We start from the raw sequence: 23,694 nt of genomic DNA, 5'->3' as shown, positions 1-23,694 counted from the left end.
TACATGTTCTACTGTTATGCTGTCTATATAATGATTTACACAACCAAGCAATGAAAAAAAGCTTGTAATTTAGACCGTAACTTTGACTTACCTGTCGAGAAGAAATCGTCCTTTTCAAAGTCTTTCTCCTTCGTTAGCTCTTTCCACCTGTGAAAAGCTATCCCGATATTTATTTACATCCCGATAAATTAAATTTTTGCTTTTTGGCGACGAGGATTCCTTCTCCTGTGGCTCTGCATAACTATAATCCAGCATTATATTGTACCGTGCAGTGCAGCCTTTTCAAATTTGCCCGGGGCAGTATCAACGCCTCCCATATGGTCTAGCGGTTACATTTACATTTTGTCATTTAGCAGACGCTTTTATCCAAAGCGACTTACAAATTGGGACTAAATTAAGCAAGTCATCGTGAAGAGGCAAAAACAACGCAAGAAGTGCTCAAAATACGAAGTTCAGGCATTATTCAGAGTAGCATAAGCCCGATAAGCGAGAATTTACAGGAAACGTTTTTGTTTTGTTTTTTTGGATTCCTGGATTTCACCCAGGCTGCCCGGGTTCGACTCCCGGTATGGGAAGACAATTTTTTTTTATATTGCCAACAAAATTCAAGTTATTCAAGTTCATCAATAATCATTTTTAGTTATTCATAGTCTTAGAGGCCTACACGAACTGCAGAAACAAGCAGAAGATATGTAAAAACTCATAAATACTGTTTCAGTACTGAATCATTTTCACAAATACAATTATACTAAATTCAGAAAATTTCACTATGGAATATTTTACTTTATCATAATTTCAATTTAGTATGTCATCATTTATACTTTTCATCTCATAATTATGACGCATAGTCATAATTTTAATTTCAACTTTTTAAGTCATAATTATTACTTAATTCAGAATTACAATCTTTGTCAATTACGCCTTTTTAATGTAATACTTAAAACGTTTTTAACCCTCTGAGGTCGAGAAACGCGCCGACACGTTTTGCTGGATTTTTTTCACATAGCAGCAACATAAACTTAAATTACTCCGTCATTTATGGTTATACAGAAAAAAGAAATATAAAAAAATAATCTGTGATATTTCTACTTTTGTATGTGTCCACTTACAATCAAATCAAAACATTGTGCTTTTGTAAAATAAAGAAAATAAACAGGGTGTGCGTTCTGCCTCTCCGTCGCGGTGAACTTTTTTTTCTTGAGCACGTCTATAAACTGAAACAAAACTCAGCGAATACTTGTCACACATTTATGTGCCATATACCTTTATACACATTTAAGTGTGTACTTTTAAATGATCGGATTCAAACTGAAAACAAATATTCTCTGTTTAAGTAATTTGTATAAAACCAACAGGATGTCCAGTATCTCAAACGCTTGCTAATTACTTTTTAATTCGACACGCCCACTCGCGCAAAAGAGATTCACATGCAAATCTCCACATGCAACGCGAACGCCCTCGTTACCTCAAACACAAAACACCAAAAAAATTCACAAGTCTCTGCTTTTCGTCGAGTTTGGAAGACACGTCTGAGCTTACATTGGATTTACCCCCAGAAGAAGAAGAACGCGATTTGAAGTCAAGAAAGATGTAAGGTAAGAAATTCTTACTTATTAGTTTATGGTATTGTTGCATAAACTTCACATTGCAGTTGAACTGTTGCTAGATATATGGTGAATATTATACTATTTAGACCCGTGTTTACTGTTAAATACTGTTTGTGGATATCTGCTCAAACATAGATATGCAGGGCCGGAGTGGGGCCACTTTTCAGCCCGGGAGTTTCAGGCCCAAGACCGGCCCTCTTTTTCCATGGTGGAATTCCAAATTAGCACTTTTTCCAAATTGGATAAATGAAGCAACAGTTCAGCTCTTACTATTGTGTAGTTTTTATTAATAACATGGTTCAACAAATAATGTAAAGGTTAAATAATAATTCACTTAAGCTGAGAAGTTAACAAAAAATTTTCCACTATTCCACATGGGTAGGTTGATAAATTAACAAAAGCAGAAAGAAAGAAAGAAAGAAAGAAAGAAAGAAAGAAAGAAAGAAAGAAAGAAAGAAAGAAAGAAAGCATTTGAAATGTATCCCACTCTTCCACAAAGAGGCATATTGAACTAATGTTTACAGATTTATTTGTATTCAAAAATAATGCTTTTTTAATCAAAAAACGTGATACCTAATGACATTTGAGGTTATTAAAACAGTAAGTCCCGCCCATCGACTGCCAAAAATAAAAGTGTTCGAGCGAGCAAAAGCAGGAGATCAAGCGCGAGAGCGTGGGGAATGATCATGCGCGCGCGCGCGAGGGCAGAGGAGATGTCATACGCGCGCACAGGGTTTGAATGAGCTCGTGAGTTCCCGCTTCCTCGCGTGTAGATCTGTTATCCTCTTGCGAATGTCATTTACTGCGCGCGCCAGCATCAGTTGTGCGCTCCGTTTATTTTGTCATTGATTTGCCGCCATAGGGCCGGCCCAGCTATCGGTAGGCACCGGCAGTGCCGCGGTAGCCTACCTGAGAAAACGTTTTAGAAAAGACGGGCTATGGACCCAACCAACTCTATGGGAGGGGAGAACTCCCTCTCATGGTACAACCCATGCAGAGGCTGCGCGCTGCGGTGTCAGAATGCGGAAAGTGTGTAGCCTAATGTAACTAACGTGACAAATATAAAAAAAATATTTTAAAAAATCCTCGACCGGCCCAAAAGTGAAGCGGCCCACCGGGAATTCTCCCGATTCTCCCGATTCTCCCGATTACCCACCCCGGGCCTGTAGATATGTATAACCATAATGTTTAATATTTTGGAGCGCAACCTACATGGGTAGGTTGATAAATTAACAAAAGCAGAAAGAAAGAAAGATTTTCAAGAAAGATGTTCTTGAAATCTTTTGGAAGATTTAATTTATTGTTATTATTATTTTTATGCAGCACTGCGTAGCCTATGCCTACAAGGCACAACAAACCTGGTGTTCATTATATATTGTTGGAAATGTGTGTGTGTGTGTGTGTGTGTGTGTGTGTGTGTGTGTGTGTGTGTGTGTGTGTGTGTGTGTGTATTCTGTGAATTTTAAAAAGAAATTTTAACCAGAAAAATCTAAAATCTATTCCCAAAAGCGTTTGAATGTATCATATTTTGGAGCGCGCTGTGGGTTTGAATGTATCATATTTTGGAGCGCGCTGTGGGTTTGAATGTATCATATTTTGGAGCGCGATTGCGTTTGAAAGGAAAAATGCACCAAACATTAGGCTTTATGTTTTTACTATTATCTCATTTCATATCATCATAACGAATGGAAACATTTGAAGTAACATATGATAATCAATATATTTTTCTCTAGCGTAGTTGTTCTTGAAATCTTTTGGAAGATTTAATTTATTGTTATTATTATTTTTATGCAGCACTGCGTAGCCTATGCCTACAAGGCACAACAAACCTGGTGTTCATTATATATTGTTGTATTGTTGTGTGTGTGTGTGTGTGTGTGTGTGTGTGTGTGTGTGTGTGTGTGTGTGTGTGTGTGTGTGTGTGTGTGTGTGTGTGTGTGTGTGTGTGTGTGTGTATTCTGTGAATTTTAAAAAGAAATTTTAACCAGAAAAATCTAAAATCTATTCCCAAAATCGTGCAGCCCTATAGTTTCTCTTGATATCAGTATGTTCACAGTTTTTTCTTGTTTTTCTTTTTCTTTCAGGGACCAGATGCAACTGAGTCCTGCTGACTTCAACATTCACATGAGTCTCTGTATATGAACATGGTAAAGTGAAAATCAAACACCTTGGAAATGAAAGGTATGTACACTGTTTTTAGGAATGGCACAAAGGTCTCTGTCTTTGGATCATTGTTTTCAATGTGCTCTTTTGTCATTTGTTGTGTATTTTTGGATTATGTTGTGTTGTAAATAAATCCAAACAATCTAAAAGCCATTCTTTTTTAAATCTCCTCATTCTTTGTGCAAGGTTGCTCTGAATGACAGGGCCTGATCGCTCCTAATAGGGCAGTTAGGGAAGTGTCTTTGTCTTTCTCAGGTGTTGAAGGCTTACATATTCAAGAGATGATCACGCCTCTTCGCATATGGCTTTTTCACACAAAACACGTCTTAGAAATTTAAAATCAATATATTGTCTTATCTGAATGAGCAGTCAGGGTGATTTTCATATAGTTTTGGAGCAAATATTCTAGGCTACGTCATACAATTTTCAAAAGTCTTGTGAAGAAATAATCAGTATGGGTTTCATGGCCTTATTTCAGTGAGAATTTTTTTTTGTATTTTCACAAACCACGCATAAATGTCATTATCTCAAAACTACAAACTTTTACATACATGCTGCTGATATATTATTGTAGCAGAGTTTGTGCTGAATACAGTGTAATTAGACTTTAGCCATGAAAATGTCACAAGTAACAGAAAAAAACACAAATGTCAGAGCATGTCAGAACACCTCCAGGGCCCAGAAAACAGCTCAGACCTCAGAGGGTTAAGTCATGGTAGGGTTAGGGTTAGAATAAGTTGAGATATAGTTGAGTTACTTATAGTCAGTAGAATATCTGTTTGGGACCATCACAATAAAGAGTTAGCAGCAGGGACGGACTGGGACTAAAAAACGGCCCTGGACTTTGACTAGGCCCGGCCCAAAGCAATCGGCGCGCGGAAACTCGACAACAACAACAACAATAACGCCTGGCATGAGTGTCACAAGACTTTAATCGTGGCTCATGATACTATACCATCCAAATTATAGCAATAGCACTGATGTTGACTAGATGTTGTTTTAAAAGCATATTATTCTAGATTAACTTGAATACTCACATATAAATGGGCTTGATCTAAGCTCAACCTGAATAAACAAATGATGGAATGGATTTTTTTTTTTTAAAACAGGTTTTATTCCAAGATATTCCATGCTGTCTTAAAATGAATTTATTACTTAATAATCTTAATTAATTTATGCAGTAATTAATCTTACTGCACAAATAATAATACCACATCTAAATGAAAATACACCATTACAAATGTAACTTCTGTATTCAAAATCTTCAAAGTTTGTAAGCTGTAACGTTACCAACATTTTTACCAACATTTTTAAAAGTAAAAGCACAACATATTTCTTAATATTAGCTACTGCATGTGGCATTTTACAGCTAAAATGTTGAAGTTTAGCTGTTTTAACTACTGTAATCATTAAAAATGTAGCAACCTGAATATCACTTCCTAACATCATCCCTAGCAAGTAACACTCTTTCTCCTCTCATGTTCCATACTTACTTGCCCTGGATCTGCCTGTGGAACCAGCTCATCTTTCTGTCCCTCATCATCACTGGTGGCATGTTGCTGCATAGCTGTCTGGCTCACTTCTTCACAGCTGCTAATATTTAACTGTGAGGTGCTGCTGCTGGCTGTGCTGCTAAATATTTCAGTTAGTTTGCGACATTTAGCGGCTTCAGTATCTAAATTCCGCAATTTTTTTTTCTCTCGCCTTCTCAGCCCCACCCTTTTCTTTCCGTTTTTTTTACCCGCGGCCGCGTTATGCATATTGTTTGTTTGTTTCTATGCTTCTATCTAACGTCTTTGATTCTCCTTACTTGGCGGCCACGGCCAGTGCAGCTGGCATCCAACTTAAAGCTGCATTGCTGCCACCTACAGTACTGGAGTGTGAAACAGATTAGTGGGGGAAAAAACAGGTGATGACTGCGTGCGTGGCGGGTGATGGGCCGGCCCGCCAGCCGTCCTGGAGTACCGGCCGTTCTGTGATTCTCCAGATCACACAGATGGCCAGTCCGCCCCTGACTGTAACGGGTTTCTGTAATTTGAACAGTATTTTACTGTTATATGTACAGTAAGATACTGTAAAATATGTATACAGAATGTTACTGTAAACAGCAAAGGATTATGGGAAAATATATGGTCACTACTGTAATTCTTCCCTACTGTAAATCAATTTACAGTAGTGAACTTGCCCGCGAAAAACTGACCAATGGCAAGAGAGATTTATTTTCAAGTGTTTTTTTGACGGGTTGAAGTGGCAATTAATGCACGGACAAAAGATCATGTAACTCACCAAAAAGGTTAGTATATTATTTCTATTTTATGTAAAACAAACATTTTCAAATGTTTTTACTTATGTTAACAGCAAACTAACATGATTTATCATTTTATTTTCGTCTGAATGGTTTTGGTGCCTTTTTTCTCTGACTGTCCTGGTTTTGGTGCCTTACTGCCTTTTTTCCTGACTGTCGGCCGGGTCGCTGTCACGGTGATAATATTAACTGGTGAGTAAGTTAAGTTCACCTATATTAGCCGAAATATTCTTTAGTTCCTCTAACTTACCTCTTTAACGCAAGTTAGCTCATCAGGCGGGCGGAGTCGTCGGTAACTTAACGTTAACCGCAGCGAACTAACGTGAAATACTGAGGTAAGTGAGATAGACGAAACCGTTGTTTAAGTGTGGTTTTTAAACAATATTTTCACGTACATGCTTTGATTTATTTTCAGGTTTGTTATCTGGATAATGTCATCTGCTATCTGCAACGATGGAGGTGTGCGTTGGAGCCTTTTCATTGCCGTCATTATGAATAATAGTGATGACATCAACTGGTAACGTTAGGTTAACTTCACCTAAATTAGCCGAAGTAAACTTATTAAACATAGAAGCATAATAACTTTGGTATGTTCTGTCTCCTCTTTCACAACTTAACTAGTTTGGCAGATGTACAACATAAATACTGAGTAAAACTAAGTTAAAGGGATAGTACACCTTAAACAGAAAATGATGTATGTCATCATTTACTCGCCCACAAGGTGTTCTAAACCTGCATGAAGTTCTTTCTTCTGAACATAAAATAAGATATTTTGAAGAATGTTGGTAATGAAAATAGTTGCTGCGGTCCCCATGGACTTGATGAAAAGGGAAAAGGAAATGCAGTCTGAATGTATTCAAAACCGAGAAACGAGTTCCATCGTTCTGAATGGGTTTTTTAAAACTTATGCATTTTATAATTAAACTTTTTTAGTACTTCTTTATTGCACACTGCACATATTAATATTAAGCCTAAAATGTGTTTAATAGCACTATTAGTAAGAATAGTATGATCACTATAATATCCAGAGTGAAAAAAAATATACTAAATTGTATTTGAAATGCATTTATTTTGTATACTACAAACACATTTACATATGTACTTAATAAAAATACTCTTGTACTTTTGGTATACTAAATAGGTGTACTTAAAGTCTGCTAAATTGGAACAACTCATTTTGTACCAAAAGTGCAATTGGAGGGTATTTATATTAAGTACATAAATAAGTAAATGTATTAATTCGCTTTCACAGCCTCGTTGTGTTTATAATGGCGCTCTTGCTAACTATTATAACTCAAACTTTCAGGGAAAATGTTTTTAAACAAAGACTGAAAGAGTTGTTGGAAGCCGAGTGATGGTGGCGTTGAAAGTCATGCAATCGTATGGTTTGTTTATAGTTTAGCTATTGACTTCTGCCAAATTTATTTGTGCTTCAAAATTCATAAACGTTGTGTTCATTTGTGAAGATTATCATGATAAACAAAACGGTATAAGAATCATATATTTTTGTTAGTCGTATACCTTATTTTCTGCAATAATCTAAAAGCCAATGGAAAAATCATATTGGGTTTTTTGTTGTGGGAACAAGGGTGATGCGAACTTCCAGGTTGGCCTACGAAAATATGTCATCACTGCAGCTCTCTATTATCACTGCCTCCGTAATAATCTTCTGATACGTGCAGCATGATTAAGTTAAAATTGCTGCATAAGTGATAAATCTATTAATGAGAGCGCTTAAAGCTTATATCCACCATGGAATAAAAAATAAATAAAATAAAAATAAACAACCAAAGGTAATTGCAACTTTTTATCTCTCAATTCAACTTTTTTTCCTGGCAATTCTGAGTTTACATCTTGCAATTATGATTTATCACCCTCAGCATGAGAAAAAAAAAAAGGTAATTGGGACTTTTTTTCTCTCGAAATTATTCAAAAAGTCAGAATTGCAAGATATAAACTCAAAATTGCAAGAAATAAACTCGCAATGTTGAGAAAAAAGTCATATTTTCGAGATAAAAAGTCTGTAAATGTGGAGGATTATAAAACACACAAAAACAAAAATGAAAGCCTTTGAACAATACACTTGTGAAGATTCACTCAGTTCTTATAAATGGTCAAAGGGGTTTCAATTCAATTCAATTCAAATTTATTTGTATAGCGCTTTTCACAATACATATTGTCTCAAAGCAGCTTTACAGAAAGTGCATTTCAAAAATGTACATAGAAAAAATACAGTTAGTTAATCATGCATTACAGACAGCATGTTACATGTCCTACCAGAGACAGTAATATATTGGACCACTGTTACACCACGATAAAGAATGCGTATCACTCCGTCCCACGGGCAGCTTTGGGGCTCTCTGATCATTGTTTGGTTCATCTTATACCGACCTACAGGCAGAAACTGAAATCAGCTAAACCTGTAATAAGGACTGTAAAAAGATGGACCAATGAAGCAGAGCAGGATCTACAGGCCTGCTTCGATTGCACTGATTGGACTGTTTTTGAAGCTGCAGCCACCGATCTGGATGAGCTCACAGATACTGTAACATCATATATCAGTTTCTGTGAGGATACATGCATTCCTACCAGGACATTCTTATCATTCACTAATGATAAACCATGGTTTACTGGGAAACTCAAACAGCTTCGTCATGCCAAAGAGGATGCTTACAGAAGTGGGGATAAAATCTTGTATAACCAGGCCAGAAACAGACTGACAAAGGAGATCAGAGTTGCTAAAAGAAGCTACTCTGAAAAGCTGAAAACCCAGTTTTCAGCCAACGACCCGGCATCAGTCTGGAGAGGCCTGAGGAACATCACCAACTACAAATCACCATCCCCCCGATCTGTGGAGAATCAACAACTGGCTGACACTCTCAATGCATTCTATTGCAGGTTTGAGAAGCCCAGACTCACACCTCACACCCGCTCTGATGTGCACTTCACACATCCACCATCACCTCCTGCAACCCCTCTCCTCCCCCCTTCTGCCATCCAACCTGAGCTTAAGGTCTGTGTGGAGGACGTGAGCCGAGTCTTCAAAAAACAGAAGACTAGGAAAGCTTCAGGCCCAGACGGCATCTCATCTGCTTGTCTAAAAGCCTGCGCTGACCAACTGGCCCCAGTCTTCACGCAGATCTTCAACAGATCATTGGAGCAGTGTGAAGTTCCCTGCTGCTTCAAACGCTCCACTATCATTCCGGTTCCCAAAAAACCTAAAATCACTGGACTTAATGACTACAGACCTGTCGCTCTCACGTCTGTGGTCATGAAGTCGTTTGAAAGACTGGTGTTGGCCTATCTGAAGGACATCACTGGACCCCTTCTGGATCCCTTTCAGTTTGCTTACAGAGCAAACAGGTCTGTGGATGATGCAGTCAACATGGGACTGCACTATATCCTGCAACATCTTGACAGACCTGGGACTTATGCACGGATCTTATTTGTGGACTTCAGTTCAGCCTTCAATACCATCATCCCTGATCTTCTCACAGCCAAACTGACTCAGCTCTCCATGCCATCCTCAATCTGTCAGTGGATCTCCAGCTTCCTGACCGACCGGCAGCAGCGAGTGAGACTGGGGAAGCTCACATCCAGGACCCTCACCATCAGCACTGGCGCCCCCCAAGGGTGCGTTCTCTCCCCACTGCTCTTCTCCCTGTACACTAATGACTGCACTTCTAAAGACCCCTCTGTCAAGTTCCTGAAATTTGCAGACGACACCACCGTCATCGGTCTCATCCAAAATGGTGACGAGTCTGCTTACAGACTGGGGGTTGAACAGCTGGCTGTCTGGTGCAGCTATAACAACCTTGAGCTGAACACGCTCAAAACAGTGGAGATGATTGTGGATTTCAGGAGAAAATCCCCAGCACTCCCCCCTCTCACCATCATGAACAGCACTGTGGAAGCAGTGGAGTCATTCAGGTTCCTGGGCTCTACCATCTCTCAGGACCTGAAGTGGGCAAATCACATTGACTCCATTGTGAAAAAGGCCCAGCAGAGACTGTACTTCCTTCGCCAGCTGAAGAAGTTCAATCTGCCACAGGAGCTGCTGATCCAGTTCTACTCAGCCGTCATTGAGTCTGTTTTAAGCACTTCCATCACTGTCTGGTTTGGTTCAGCTACCAAATCGGACATCAGGAGACTACAACGGACAGTCCGGACAGCAGAGAGGATTATTGGTGCCCCCCTGCCAACCCCCCAGGACCTGTACTCTTCCAGAGTGAGGAAGAGAGCAGGTAAAATCATCACAGACTCCACTCACCCTGGACACCCCCTGTTTGAACTGTTACCGTCAGGACGGCGACACAGATCACTGGCCACAAGAACATCCAGGCACAGGAACAGTTTCTTTCCACAGGCCATTTCCCTTCTGAACACTTAACATGCCCCCCAAGGCATATGCCTGTAAGTGCAATACTCCCACTGTCTAGTGCAATATTCTCTTAACTCAGGTGATATTTATATTTATATTATTCATACTACTCAAAATACTGTAAATATGTTCATAATCTGTAAATGTTTATTCAGACTAAACCCAACTGTGACCCCTTTTTTTTTTACTTTTTATACTATTTTTATTTTATTTTTTTTTAATATATTTTATTCTTAGAATTTGTATTACTATGTTTCTTGTTGTATTTGTATTTGTATATGTGCACTGGAAGCTTCAGTACCAAGAAAAATTCCTTGTGGGTGCAAGCAATAAAGCTCTTTCTGATTCTGATTCTGATTCTGATTAATTTAGGGCATAACATATCGCCGGCGTCGAGTCGTCTCGTCACGGGCTTCGAGTCGTCTCTGCATGGGTGTTGGGGCATCTGAAGTTTCCATGAGAGGCTGGATACAAACTGGAGCAGACGTACTCTATTTACCTCGGGACTAGCGTCCCGAGATAACAACAGAAAAGCAGATGGGAAATAATTAGCGTAGCTGCTGTTCCTAATATTAATGCATTCAATCTGATTCAACTGTAGTATAAAAGGTAAGTATTATGTGAATGCTTGGCTAAAGAGATGCGTCTTTAATCTAGTTTTAAACTGGGACAGCGAATCTGAGCCTCGAACAATATCAGGAAGGCCATTCCAGAGTTTAGGAGCTAAATGTGAAAATGCCCTCCCTCCTTTAGTGGTCTTAGATATCCTAGGAATGACCAGAAGCCTCGAATTTAGTGATCTTAAAGAGCGTGATGGATTGTAGGGCGATAGAAGTTCCGTTAAATACCCAGGAGCTAAACCATTTAGGGCTTTATAGGTCATTAGTAATACTTTGTAATTGATACGGAACTTAATAGGTAACCAGTGTAGAGATGATAGAATTGGTGTTATATGATCATATTTTCTTGATCTCGTAAGAACTCTAGCAGCTGCATTTTGGACTAACTGTAGCTTGTTTATTGAGGATGCAGGACAACCAGCTAATAAAGCATTACAGTAATCCAGTCTCGAGGTCATGAATGCATGAACTAACTTTTCAGCATCAGAGACAGATAGCATATTAGCTTAGCTTAGTAATGTTTCTAAGGTGGAAAAAGGCTGTTCTTGTAACATATGAAATATGATTTTCGAAAGACAAGTTGCGATCTAGTATAACCCCCAGGTCTTTTACTGTAGTGGATAAAGTAACAGGACATCCTTCTAAATTGAAGTTGCATTGTAAGAGGTTTTGTGGGCAGTTTTTTGGACCCATAAGTAATACCTCTGTTTTATTTGAATTTAATAGCAGAAAATTACACGTCATCCAGTATTTTATATCTTTAACACACTCTGTCAATTTAGATAATTTATTGTTTTCATCCGGTCGTGATGAAATATATAATTGAGTGTCATCAGCATAACTGTGGAAATTAATTCCATGTTTTCTTATAATATTACCAAGCGGCAGCATGTATATTGAGAATAGCAGAGGGCCTAACACAGATCCTTGCGGCACTCCATAGTTTACTGACGTTATCTTCGATTTTTCCCCATTTAAACAGACAAAATGGTAGCGGTCTGATAAGTACGATCTAAACCAGCTTAATGTCTATCCATGAACACCAGTGTAGTTTTGTAGTCGATCTAAGAGTATTTTGTGATCTATAGTATCGAACGCAGCACTAAGATCAAGTAAAACTAGTATTGAGATACAGCCTTGGTCAGAAGCTGTAAAGAAGTAAATCATTTGTGATTTTAACAAGCGCAGTTTCAGTGCTATGATGCGGTCTGAATCCTGACTGAAATTTTTCATAGATATCATTTTCTTGCAAGAAAGAGCACAATTGAGCGGACACAACTTTTTCTAGTATTTTAGACATAAATGGTAGGTTTGAAATGGGTCTATAATTTGCTAGGTTATTATGATCTAATTGTGGTTTCTTAATGAGAGGTTTTATAACTGCCAGTTTAAATGTTCTTGGAACATGACCTAAAGATAAAGACGAGTTAATAATATTGAGAAGAGGCTCTTCCACTGCAGGTAACACTTCTTTCAGTAGTTTAGTGGGTATTGGGTCTAATAAACATGTTGTTGGTTTAGATGCAATGATAAGTTTATTTAGCTCTTCCTGTCCTATAGTTGTAAAGCGGCGTAGTTGTTCTTGAGGGGCGATAATTGAGGCTGAATCATAAGACACCATTAAAGATTGTACATTTACAATTGTGGTTCTGATGCTTTCTATTTTCTCAGTGAAGAAGTTCATGAAATCATTACTACTGAACTGTAACGGTATATTTTGCTCAGGTGATGTCTGTTTATTTGTTAGTCTAGCCACGGTGTTAAATAAAAACCTTGGATTACTTTGGTTATTTTCTATTAGTTTGTGGAGATGCTCAGCCCTGGCTGCTTTTGGGGCCTTTTTATAACGTGACATACTGTCTTTCCATGCGATTCTAAAGACCTCTAAATTAGTTTGTTTCCATTTACGCTCTAAATTTCGAGTTTCTCTCTTGATAACATGCGTAGCACTGTTATACCATGGCGCTTTAGTTTTCTCTCTAACCTTTTTTAATCTAATTGGTGCAACGATGTCTAATGTACTAGAGAAAATGGTGCTCATAGTGCTAGTCATTTCCTCTAGTTCATCTGTTTGTTTGGGTTCACTGAGCAGCTGAGATAGATCAGGTAAGCTATTTGAGAATCTATCTATAGTGATTGGAAGGATTGTTCTGCCTGGTAGATAACGTGGCGCAACATGACAAATTTCAGCAGTACGTATTATGCAAGTTACCATGTAATGATCAGTGACATCATCACTTTGCGGTATAATATCTATATCGGTTGGATTGGTTCCATGTGATATAATTAAATCTAGCGTATGATTAAGACGATGAGTGGGACCAGTAACGTTTTGCTTGACCCCAAAGGAGTTTAATAAATCTGTAAACGCAGCCCCTAACGCATCATTTGGATTGTCTACGTGTATGTTAAAATCTCCAACAATTAATGCTTTATCGACATTGACTAATAGGTCTGATAGAAAATCTGCAAACTCTTTTAGGAAATCAGCGTAAGGACCAGGCGGTCTATATACGGTAGCCAAGGCTAGAGATAATAGGGATTTATTTCTTACATCTAAGAGTGTAACATTTAGTACAAGTACTTCAAACGAATTAAACCTGTGACCTGTTTTTTGAGTAACATTAAGAATGTCTTTATAGATTGTTGCAACACCTCCGCCACGACCAATCAGACGGGGCTCATGTTTATAACAGTATCCAGGAGGAGTAGACTCATTAATACCGAAATAATCATTTGGTTTAAGCCAGGTTTCAGTAAGGCAAAGTACATCGAAACTATTATCTGTGACCATTTCATTTACAATAACTGCCTGAGGTGTGAGCGATCTAATGTTTAGAAGACCCAGCTTTATAAATTGTTTTTGTTCACTAATATTGAGATTTTCTGGTTTAATTACAATTAGATTTTTCCTAGATCCTACAGTAGATTTAATGTTTGACCTCACTAAACGAGGAATAGACACAGTTTCAATATAATGTTCTACATTGGTACTTATATCAATTAAGTTTGGACAGCAAAGAGTGTGATTTGGACTTTGACTTACTAGTCATATGGTGTGCAACGCCTTGGAGATGTTGTCCGACAGAAGAGCCGCTCCGATTCTGCTGGGGTGAAGTCCATCAGCACGGAAGCTCCCTCAGCGCGTGATGTTTCAGCAAAACATCATGGCTGTTTCTCAATTCCAAGAACGCAAAGAACAGACTTGCGTTCTCTTTGAGACTGGTCCTTGCCAGGACGCGAGAACACAGAACGCATCTGTGATGTGGTTCAAGGTTGTAGGCAAGGGAAGGAAGAAGACAGGGGTCAGCGAATACTGGGACACTCGTTTTTATTAAAGGAAAAGTTCAATAAATAAAAGGTTGCGCACTGAGCGCGTTCACCGTGCGTACAGGCACAGCACAAAACAAAATAAACAATCCAGATTCTCGTGACGATCTCTTCGTGAAGACAGGCAGCAGACGAGGTCCCAGTCTAACTCTCTCTCTCTCTCTCTCTCTCTCTCTCTCTCATTCCCGCCGGCTTATATCCGGTCTCTCCACGCCAATTACTGCAATCAGACACAGGTGTTCATCATCTGCTCTTGACCTACTTACTCACCGCTCGGCTCCGTCCTCTCTCTCCCGCTACAGACTTCGCAAAACCACGCCCCCCTCGCCACAGCATCTTTATGAGAATTGAGATGTGCTGCGATGCTGCTTAAAGGTGAACTAAGTAACTTTTTTTACCTTAACTGAACAGCTTCGGAGTCATTGGAATGGTTATATTACTTATTTCGGGTTTCGGGTTGAGCCGGCGGGCCGCCGGCCGCCGCGTCAGGAAGTATCGCGTGATATCAGGTCTCGCGATGTAAACAATTGCTTTACGGCCAAAAGAAATCTGCTAAAATGCTGTCATTATTGGGCTCCCTCACGCTGTCCGAACCCGAATGAAGAAGACGTTTTAAAGAATGTCCCATCTGCTTTGATGTCGTTGATCTATAGCCTCTGGTGTCTGAGAATCACCAACGAGTTTTTACAACAGTGTTGTCAAATATCTATTCCGAAGCTGTGGGGGGAGCTCTAGAGAGAAACCTGCAAGCAAAAAGCGAGAATACAGCGAATAAATCCCGAAGCTACTGAGTGCTGCTTTAACTGACCATCTCGGCAAATACAACACAACATCACAAACATATGTCACAACCTTTTAAACATTTCTTTCATATTAGACATTGTTTTCATAGTTTATATCTTTTTTTATTTTACCATGTGTATTTATGAGTAGCCTATGTGTTACCAATGTTTTGTCAATGTTAAGATTCTTTTTAAAATGCCAATAAAATACTGCCGCTTTCTTATGGTCTTTATCACTTTATTAAAATGAAGCAAAAGAGACCGCCAAATGTAAACTTTCACGAGCTGTCACGTATTTCGAGCTTGCAGCGGGAATCTCTTAAGTGAGGACGAGAAGTTTAAAGCTTACATTAAAAAGTTTGTTGGCAAACTTTAAGTTGGCTTGAAAAAGCCTAGCCAGTTTGAAGTTTGAAGGCAATACAGTCCATCAGATAGATAGATAGATAGATAGATAGATAGATAGATAGATAGATAGATAGATAGATAGATAGATAGATAGGGAGTTTAGATTTTAGTTTTTGGGTTGTGCACTATTGGGCCACCATAGCCTTGGCTCAATTTGAACATTCTGCAACGAAAGTCAATGCGATTTTTCCCTAGTTTTAGTCGTCATTTTTAGGAAAACCGTAAGTCGGATCAGTTAGAAAAGATATAGCAACTCGAGTCAGAAAAGTCTGAAGGTCTGAGCCGAGTTTGGAGTAGAGTTAAAGCTCTAGGAGGAGTTAGAGTCAGAAATTTAGGGTCAGAAGAATAATAATAAGTTTAAATACAATATCAGTAAGTTGGCTTTCTCAAGCTAAATTAATAATGTTATAATATTATTGTTATAATGTTATAATATAATGTTATTAATATTATATATTAATAAATTAAACCTTTATAATTAGTTTTGTCCTCATTTCTATACATGCAAGAGATAAACCTGTGAACTTTTATTTTGATGGAAACTGCAGTCGAGCTTTTATTTTTAGCGGAAAACAAGTTTACAAATGATTTTATTTTTAGCGGAAAACAAGTTTACAAATGCGTCTCATCACAAATCTAGTGAAATGATTTTAATTGAGCACCAGATGAGTGGCTGGACAGATCTCCTTCTAGCTATACAAGCCACCATTAACATTATTGAGGAGTTTTGTCAATAAAATTCCCTTAATGATATCTGGAGGTTTAAGCATGCTAACGAGATTCAGTTTTACTGGGTCAAAACTAATGGATAGACTTTTGGCTTATTACTGTGGAACATTCTGAGTTTGCCAAGTTTGTTTCAATTTCTGCAACACCATTGACAGATCATTGCCATATTGCAAATTAATTTTGACTGCAACAATAAAACATACCTTTTTAATAAGGAACTATTAAAGGATAACGATTATTGTAGTCAAATAAGAAATTTGATTATTGAGATTAAAGATGACTTACATTTACATTTACATTTACATTTAGTCATTTAGCAGACGCCTTTGTCCAAAGCGACTTACAAATTAGGACAAAATTCAGCGAGTCATCATAAAGAGGCAAAAGCAACAACAACGCAAGAAGTGCTCAAAATACGAAGTTCAGGTATTATTCAGAGTAGCATAAGCCTGATAAGTGATGTTTCAAGTGATGTTTTTTTTTTTTTCTATAAGGTTAAGTGCTCACGGAAGAGATTGGTTTTCAGCTGTCTTTTGAATGTTGTCAGGGATTCTGCATTCCGGATGAGGGTGGGGAGAGCGTTCCACCAGCATGGAACTGTGAATGAGAATGTTCTGGAAAGTGATTTTGTGGCTTTCTGTGATGGAACCACGAGACGTCGCTCGTTGACCGATCGTAGGTGTCTGGTAGGGATGTAGACTCGTAGGAGTGAGTGAAAGTAGGAGGGAGCTGAGCCTGTGATAGATCTGTAAGCAAGCGTCAGTGCCTTGAACTTGATGCGAGCAGCGAGAGGTAGCCAGTGCAGAGAGATGAACAGAGGAGTGACGTGGGCCCTCTTGGGCTCGTTGAAGACAAGACGAGCTGCAGCATTCTGGATCATCTGTAGGGGTTTGGTTGCACATGCTGGAAGTCCAGCCAGAAGAGCATTGCAGTAGTCAAGCCTAGAGATGACCAGGGCCTGGACGATAAGTTGTGTTGCATGCTCAGTTAGGAAAGGCCTGATTTTCCTGATGTTGTGCAGTGCAAACCTGCATGATCGAGCTGTCTTTGAAATGTGATCTGTGAAGGTCAGCTGATCATCAAACGTTACTCCAAGATTTCTGACCGATCTTGATGGGGTGATTAATGATGACTCTAGCTGGATGGTGAAGTCGTGCTGTAGAGACGGATTGGCAGGGAGGACGAGAAGTTCAGTCTTTGCCAGGTTGAGCTGCAGGTGATGTTCCTTCATCCATGTGGAGATGTCCGCCAGACAGCTTGAGACCCGTGCAGCTCCTGTGGGATCATCTGGTTGAAAGGAGAGGAAGAGCTGTGTGTCATCAGCATAGCAGTGGTAGGAAAAACCGTGTGCCTGTATGATGTGTCCCAGTGATGTGGTGTAGATGGAGAAGAGGAGGGGACCAAGAACTGAACCCTGGGGAGCACCTGTGGTCAGCTGATGTGCTCTGGATACCTCACCTCTCCATGCGACCTTGAAGGACCTACCTGTGAGATAGGACTCAAACCAGTGGAGTGAAGTTCCTGTGATGCCCAGTGATGAGAGGGTGGACATAAGGATCTGATGATTCACCGTGTCGAAGGCAGCAGACAGATCCAGGAGAATGAGGACTGAAGATTTGGAAGCAGCTTTTGCGATCCGTAGGGCTTCTGTGACTGACAGTAATGCAGTCTCAGTTGAATGTCCTTTCTTGAAGCCAGATTGGTTGACATCCAGCTGGTTGTTTAGAGACAAGAAGGATGTTAGTTGGTTGAAGACAGCTCTTTCAAGTGTCTTCGCAATGAATGGTAGGAGAGAGATAGGTCTGTAATTCTCTACAAATGATGTGTTTAGCGTGGGTTTTTTGAGCAGTGGAGTAACCCGAGCCTGCTTGAATGCTGTAGGGAAGGTGCCAGTATGGAGGGATGAGTTGATGATGTGTGTGAGTGATGGTAGAAGTGTGGGAGAGATGGCTTGTAGAAGGTGTGAGGGGATGGGGTCAAGCGGGCAGGTGGTAGGGTGACTGGAGAGGAGAAGTGTAGATACTTCTTCCTCGGTTAGCGAAGAAAAGGAGGACAGAGGGGTATTGGCTGTGGAAGAGGTCGGTCTGGGTTCCTGTGTGTGTGGAGCTGAGAACTGACTGCTGATAGCTGTTGTTTTGTTGGTGAAGAAGTGCGCAAAATCGTCAGCAGTTAAGGAGGAGGCGGGTGGTGGTGGAGGTGGACAGAGGAGAGAGTTGAATGTCTTGAAGAGTAATCGTGTGTTGGAGGAGCTGTTGATCTTGTTGTGGAAGTATGAAGATTTTGCAGCATGAACATCAACAGAAAAGGAGGAGAGGAGAGATTGATACATACTCAGGTCAGATGCGTCTTTTGATTTGTGCCATTTCCTCTCCGCTGCCCTGAGTTCGGTCCGGTGTTCCCGAAGAACCTCAGATAACCAGGGGTTAGAGGGAGTAGCGCGTGCTGGCCTGGAGGAGAGAGGGCAGATAATGTCTAGAGAAGAGATTAGAGTGGAGCATAAGGCTTCACCTTAACTTCTAATGGGAATAAATGGGAGTATTTTAAATTTAAATGTGGTTTAATAAACAACAAAGCAAAGAACAGAAGCAGTGGGAGTTAAGTTTAGTTCAAGAATGTAATGCACAAAAAATGACTCAAAATGTTGATATTTATGATTATTTTCTCTTCAGGCTAAATTAGATCATTTGTATTTAATGAAAGCACAAGGAGCTTTTGTAAGGTCTCTTGCAAGATGGTTGGAAGGAGAGAAGAATATACGGCATATTTTTGTCTTAGAAAAGAGGAGACAGAAGCAATGCAGTTCATAGTTTAATTATTAATGATGGGTTAATCACAGACCCGAAATTAATATCAGAGGAAATATACTCATTTTATAGTGATAACTTTACAATAAGTAAATCCACTTCACCAGCTAATTACTCCTCGACAGCAATGCCTTTGAAATGCACAGCAAAAATATGACCGCAAAATCGGAAGTTCAAAGACAATATTCTAAAGATGGCTGTGCGCTTGTTTCTCTGGCGCATAAGGTCTATACTGGCAGGAAATTACTGAGGTGCCCTTGAGCAAGGCACCTAACCCCCAATCACTCCCCGGGCGCCACAGCAAAATGGCTGCCCACTGCTCCGGGTGTGTGTCCATGGCTTGGTGTGTGTGTTCACTACTCACTACTCTAATGTGTGCACTGTGCAATAACTTGGATGGGTTTAATGCAGAGGACAAATTCCGAGTATGGGTTACCATACTTGGCCTTCACACGTCACTGAAGTGTAAGACCACTAGAGAAAATGTTAGTTAATAAAAATTCAACATTATTGTTAGTTCATGTCAGCTCAGGTCCATTAAATAATATTACCAGATACAATCTGATATAAATAATGTAGTAGCACATGTTGAAATTAACAATTAATTAACAAGATAATTAAATGCTTTAGAAGTATTTTCATTGTTAATTCATTTAGGCTTATAGTTAACTGTTAACAAATGGAACCTTATTGTAAAGTGTTAGTGAAAATGCTTTAAAGTTATGATTTTTCAAATTTCAAACAAATTTCAAATTATTTGATCAGAATAACAATTTCAGCAAAAATAATTGTATATCGAACATTCCATGCTTGCAATTGTAAATTGCAAAAGAAGAAATTGCACAGCAAAAGAGTAGTTCTGTGACGAGTTGAACATCATTTACATCAACACTGTCTATGTCCATGAGGCCAATCAATAAGCACTGTCAATCATCATGGGAGTTTTAAAATTAAGATTGTCACTTGAAGCCAGTTTTGTTCAGTTGTTCAGCTTGCAGTTTCTATTTTCTGGTGACTTCTCTGATATATGATACAACTTTACTACCAACATTACATAATTGTGAAATAAAAAAATTAAAAAAAATGTTTTGGCATTAAGCTGTTTGATGTCAAGCAGATGCACTGCATCTGTGTTATTTTGGTAAAAATATAATCTGCTGCCACCTGCTGATCAATGATGCTAAATGCAGTTTTACACTTAATTTAAACCACTGTTACTACAGTACAACAGTGCCACAAGAAAGTTATTATTATTATTTTCCAATATATCTTTTGAAGTTATTTTGAAGTTCTTTAGCATTACTCCAAACCTGATTTCAGAAATTGCCTTGTTTAGTAAAACTTTACTACCAACATTACATAATTGTGAAATATTTTTTTTTTTTTTTTTTTTTTTTGCATTAAGCTGTTTGATGTCAAGCAGATCATCTCTCTCCTAGCTTCTTTCGATCTCAAACGACTCATCACCACAGGTACTCACAAATCAGGCAACCAACTGGACCTGGTTTACACACGCAACTGCATCACAGACAACATTCTGGTGAGACCTCTTCATGTTTCAGAACATTTCCTCATTACTTTCAGTCTACAACTTCCTACCCGTGCACCACCAACCACCCCACCAGTCACTTTCAGATGAAACCTGCGCTCACTTTCTCCCTCCCGTCTTTCCTCTGCTGTGTCATCTTCTCTTCCCTCACTCTCACAATTCTCATCTCTGGATGTGAATGCCGCAACGGATACCTCCACTCTAACTTCTTCTAGACAATATGTGCCCTCTCTCCTCCAGGCCTGCACGCGCTACTCCCTCTAACCCCTGGTTATCTGAGGTTCTTCGTGAACACCGGACTGAACTCAGGGCAGCGGAGAGGAAATGGTGCAAATCAAAAGACACATCTGACCTGAGTATGTATAAATCTCTCCTCTCTTCCTTTTCTGTTGATGTTCATGCTGCAAAATCTTCCTACTTCCACAACAAGATCAACAGCTCCTCCAACATACGATCACTCTTCAAGACATTCAACTCTCTCCTCTGTCCACCTCCACCTGCCTCCTCTTTAACTGCTGACGATTTTGCTAACTTCTTCACCAGCAAAACAACAGCTATCAGCAGTCAGTTCTCAGCTCCACACACACAGGAACCCAGACCGACCCCTTCCACAGCCAATAACCCTCTCTCCTCCTTCTCTCCGCTAAACAAGGAAGAAGTATCTAAACTTCTCCTCTCCAGTCATCCTACTACCTGCCTTCTAGACCCCATCCCCTCACACCTTCTACAAGCCGTCTCTCACACACTTCTACCAGCACTCACACACATCATCAACTCATCCCTCCATACTGGCACTTTCTCTACTGCATTCAAGCAGGCTCGGGTTACTCCACTGCTCAAAAAACCAACACTAAACACATAATTTGTCGAGAATTACAGACCAATCTCTCTCCTACCATTCACTGCGAAAACACTTGAAAGAGCTGTTTTCAACCAAGTAACATCATTCTTGTCTCTGAACAACCAGCTGGATGTCAACCAATCTGGCTTCAAGAAAGGGCATTCAACTGAGACTGCATTTCTGTCGGTCACAGAAGCCCTACGGATCGCAAAAGCTGCTTCCAAATCCTCAGTTCTCATTCTCCTGGATCTGTCTGCTGCCTTCGACACTGTGAATCATCAGATCCTTATGTCCAGCCTCTCAGCACTGGGCATCACAGGAACCTCGCTCCACTGGTTTGAGTCCTTTCTCACAGGTAGGTCCTTCAGGGTCGCATGGAGAGGCGAGGTATCCAAAGCACATCAGCTGACCACAGGGGTTCCTCAGGGTTCAGTTCTTGGACCATTGCTCTTCTCCATCTACACCACATCACTGGGACACATCATACAGGCACATGGTTTCTCCTACCACTGCTATGCTGATGACACACAGCTCTTCCTCTCATTTCAACCAGATGATCCCACAGTAGCTGCACGGATCTCAAGCTGTCTGGCAGACATCTCGACATGGATGAAGGAACATCACCTGCAGCTCAACCTGGCAAAGACTGAGCTTCTCATCCTCCCTGCCAATCCGTCTCTACAACACGACTTCACTATCCAGCTAGATTCATCATCAATCACCACATCAAGGTCGGTCAGAAATCTTGGAGTAACGTTTGATGACCAGCTGACCTTCACAGATCACATTTCAAAGACAGCTCGATCATGCAGGTTTGCACTGCACAACATCAGGAAGATCAGGCCTTTCCTAACTGAGCATGCAACACAACTTCTCGTCCAGGCCCTGGTCATCTCTAGGCTTGATTACTGCAATGCTCTTCTGGCTGGACTTCCATCATGTGCAACTAAACCTCTACAAATGATTCAGAATGCTGCAGCTCAATTTGTCTTCAACGAGCCCAAAAGGGCCCACGTCACTCCTCTGTTCATCTCTCTGCACTGGCTACCTCTCGCTGCGCGCATTAAGTTCAAGGCATTGACGCTTGCTTATAGATCTATCACAGGCTCAGCTCCCACCCTAAAAGTGCTTAGGGTGCCATTTGGGACAGGGCCAGAGAGCTGTCATCTGCTCATGTGATGGTCCATGTCCCAATTGACACAGGCCCTGTCCCAAATGGCACCCTAAGCACTCGTGGTCTTCCTACGAGTCGAAGTTCTGTCGCAAAATATACGTCATAATGATTCTTGTCCATGGAAACGGAGACGGAGAGCCAGTGGTGTCCATTGTGCTTGAAGGAAGCAAGGTCCTAACTAAATGTGGAAATACTGTGAAAGCTTGTGCTCTCCTGATGGGACTGATTTATGCCTTAAATCTTCAGTATCCCTCCAAGCTGAAGTACACTTTTGAGGTTTTCCAGAAACTGTTTCTGGATCTTGATGGTCTGAAGCTCTCTCCTAAAGTATGATCTTTGAAAAACAAGCTGCTTGCTTGAAATATTTCCATGGATGTTCATAGGCATTTATCTGCCTTGTTGACTCTTGCTCCAAAATGTTCATTGTGTGCAACCTTTACACTTATATTTGTATTTGTTGTTAACATAACAGATGTGCATGCAACTGAGTTGATAATGGTTACCATCATTTAATAAAACTGTTTTGTACAAAAGTTTTTACGTTTACAAATTGCAGGATTTGTATTTCAGTTTTTTTTATTAGCTTAAAAAGCTTTCTAAATGTATTGGGTAAGGACTTTATGAGTTTCCTTTTTAAGGGTAGGGGCTTGGTTAGCAGGTTTAATTTGTGACAGCAGTTTGTTAATGTCATGTTTTGATACTGAAATTTAAAATGAACTTGACTTAATTTGCATGTTTTTGTACTGTGGATGTTCATAAGCATTTATCTGCTTTGTTGACTCACTCATTTTGTGACTGCAGAACTGTACCTGTCATGTGGAGTGCCCGCGTGAGCCACTGGAGGGCACTATCTCCCTGTATTATGTTTCACCATGGACTCATTATGTTTAATTATGTTTCAGTTGTGTTTGATTACCGGTTATTGAGTTCCTTATTTAAGCCTGAGTGATCCCTGTGTCCTTTGCGAAGTCTTGTGACACTGTAAGCGTACATCTCTGAGCATT

At 39.9% G+C, this 23,694-nt stretch overlaps 1 protein-coding gene across 1 annotated transcript in view; it reads right to left on the bottom strand.

Moving 5' to 3' along the window:
• The window catches only part of LOC309476903 (uncharacterized protein), a 95,014-nt gene that overhangs the window by 19,476 nt on the left and 51,844 nt on the right, over positions 1 to 23,694 (bottom strand). The gene's annotated exons all lie outside the window — the stretch shown is intronic.

The sequence above is a fragment of the Leuciscus leuciscus genome (assembly GCF_965113295.1).
Source record: "Leuciscus leuciscus genome assembly, chromosome: 16".
Taxonomy (NCBI): Eukaryota; Metazoa; Chordata; class Actinopteri; order Cypriniformes; family Leuciscidae; genus Leuciscus; species Leuciscus leuciscus.
Note: the sequence above shows the minus strand (reverse complement) of the source record. Positions and strands in the feature narration are given on the sequence as shown.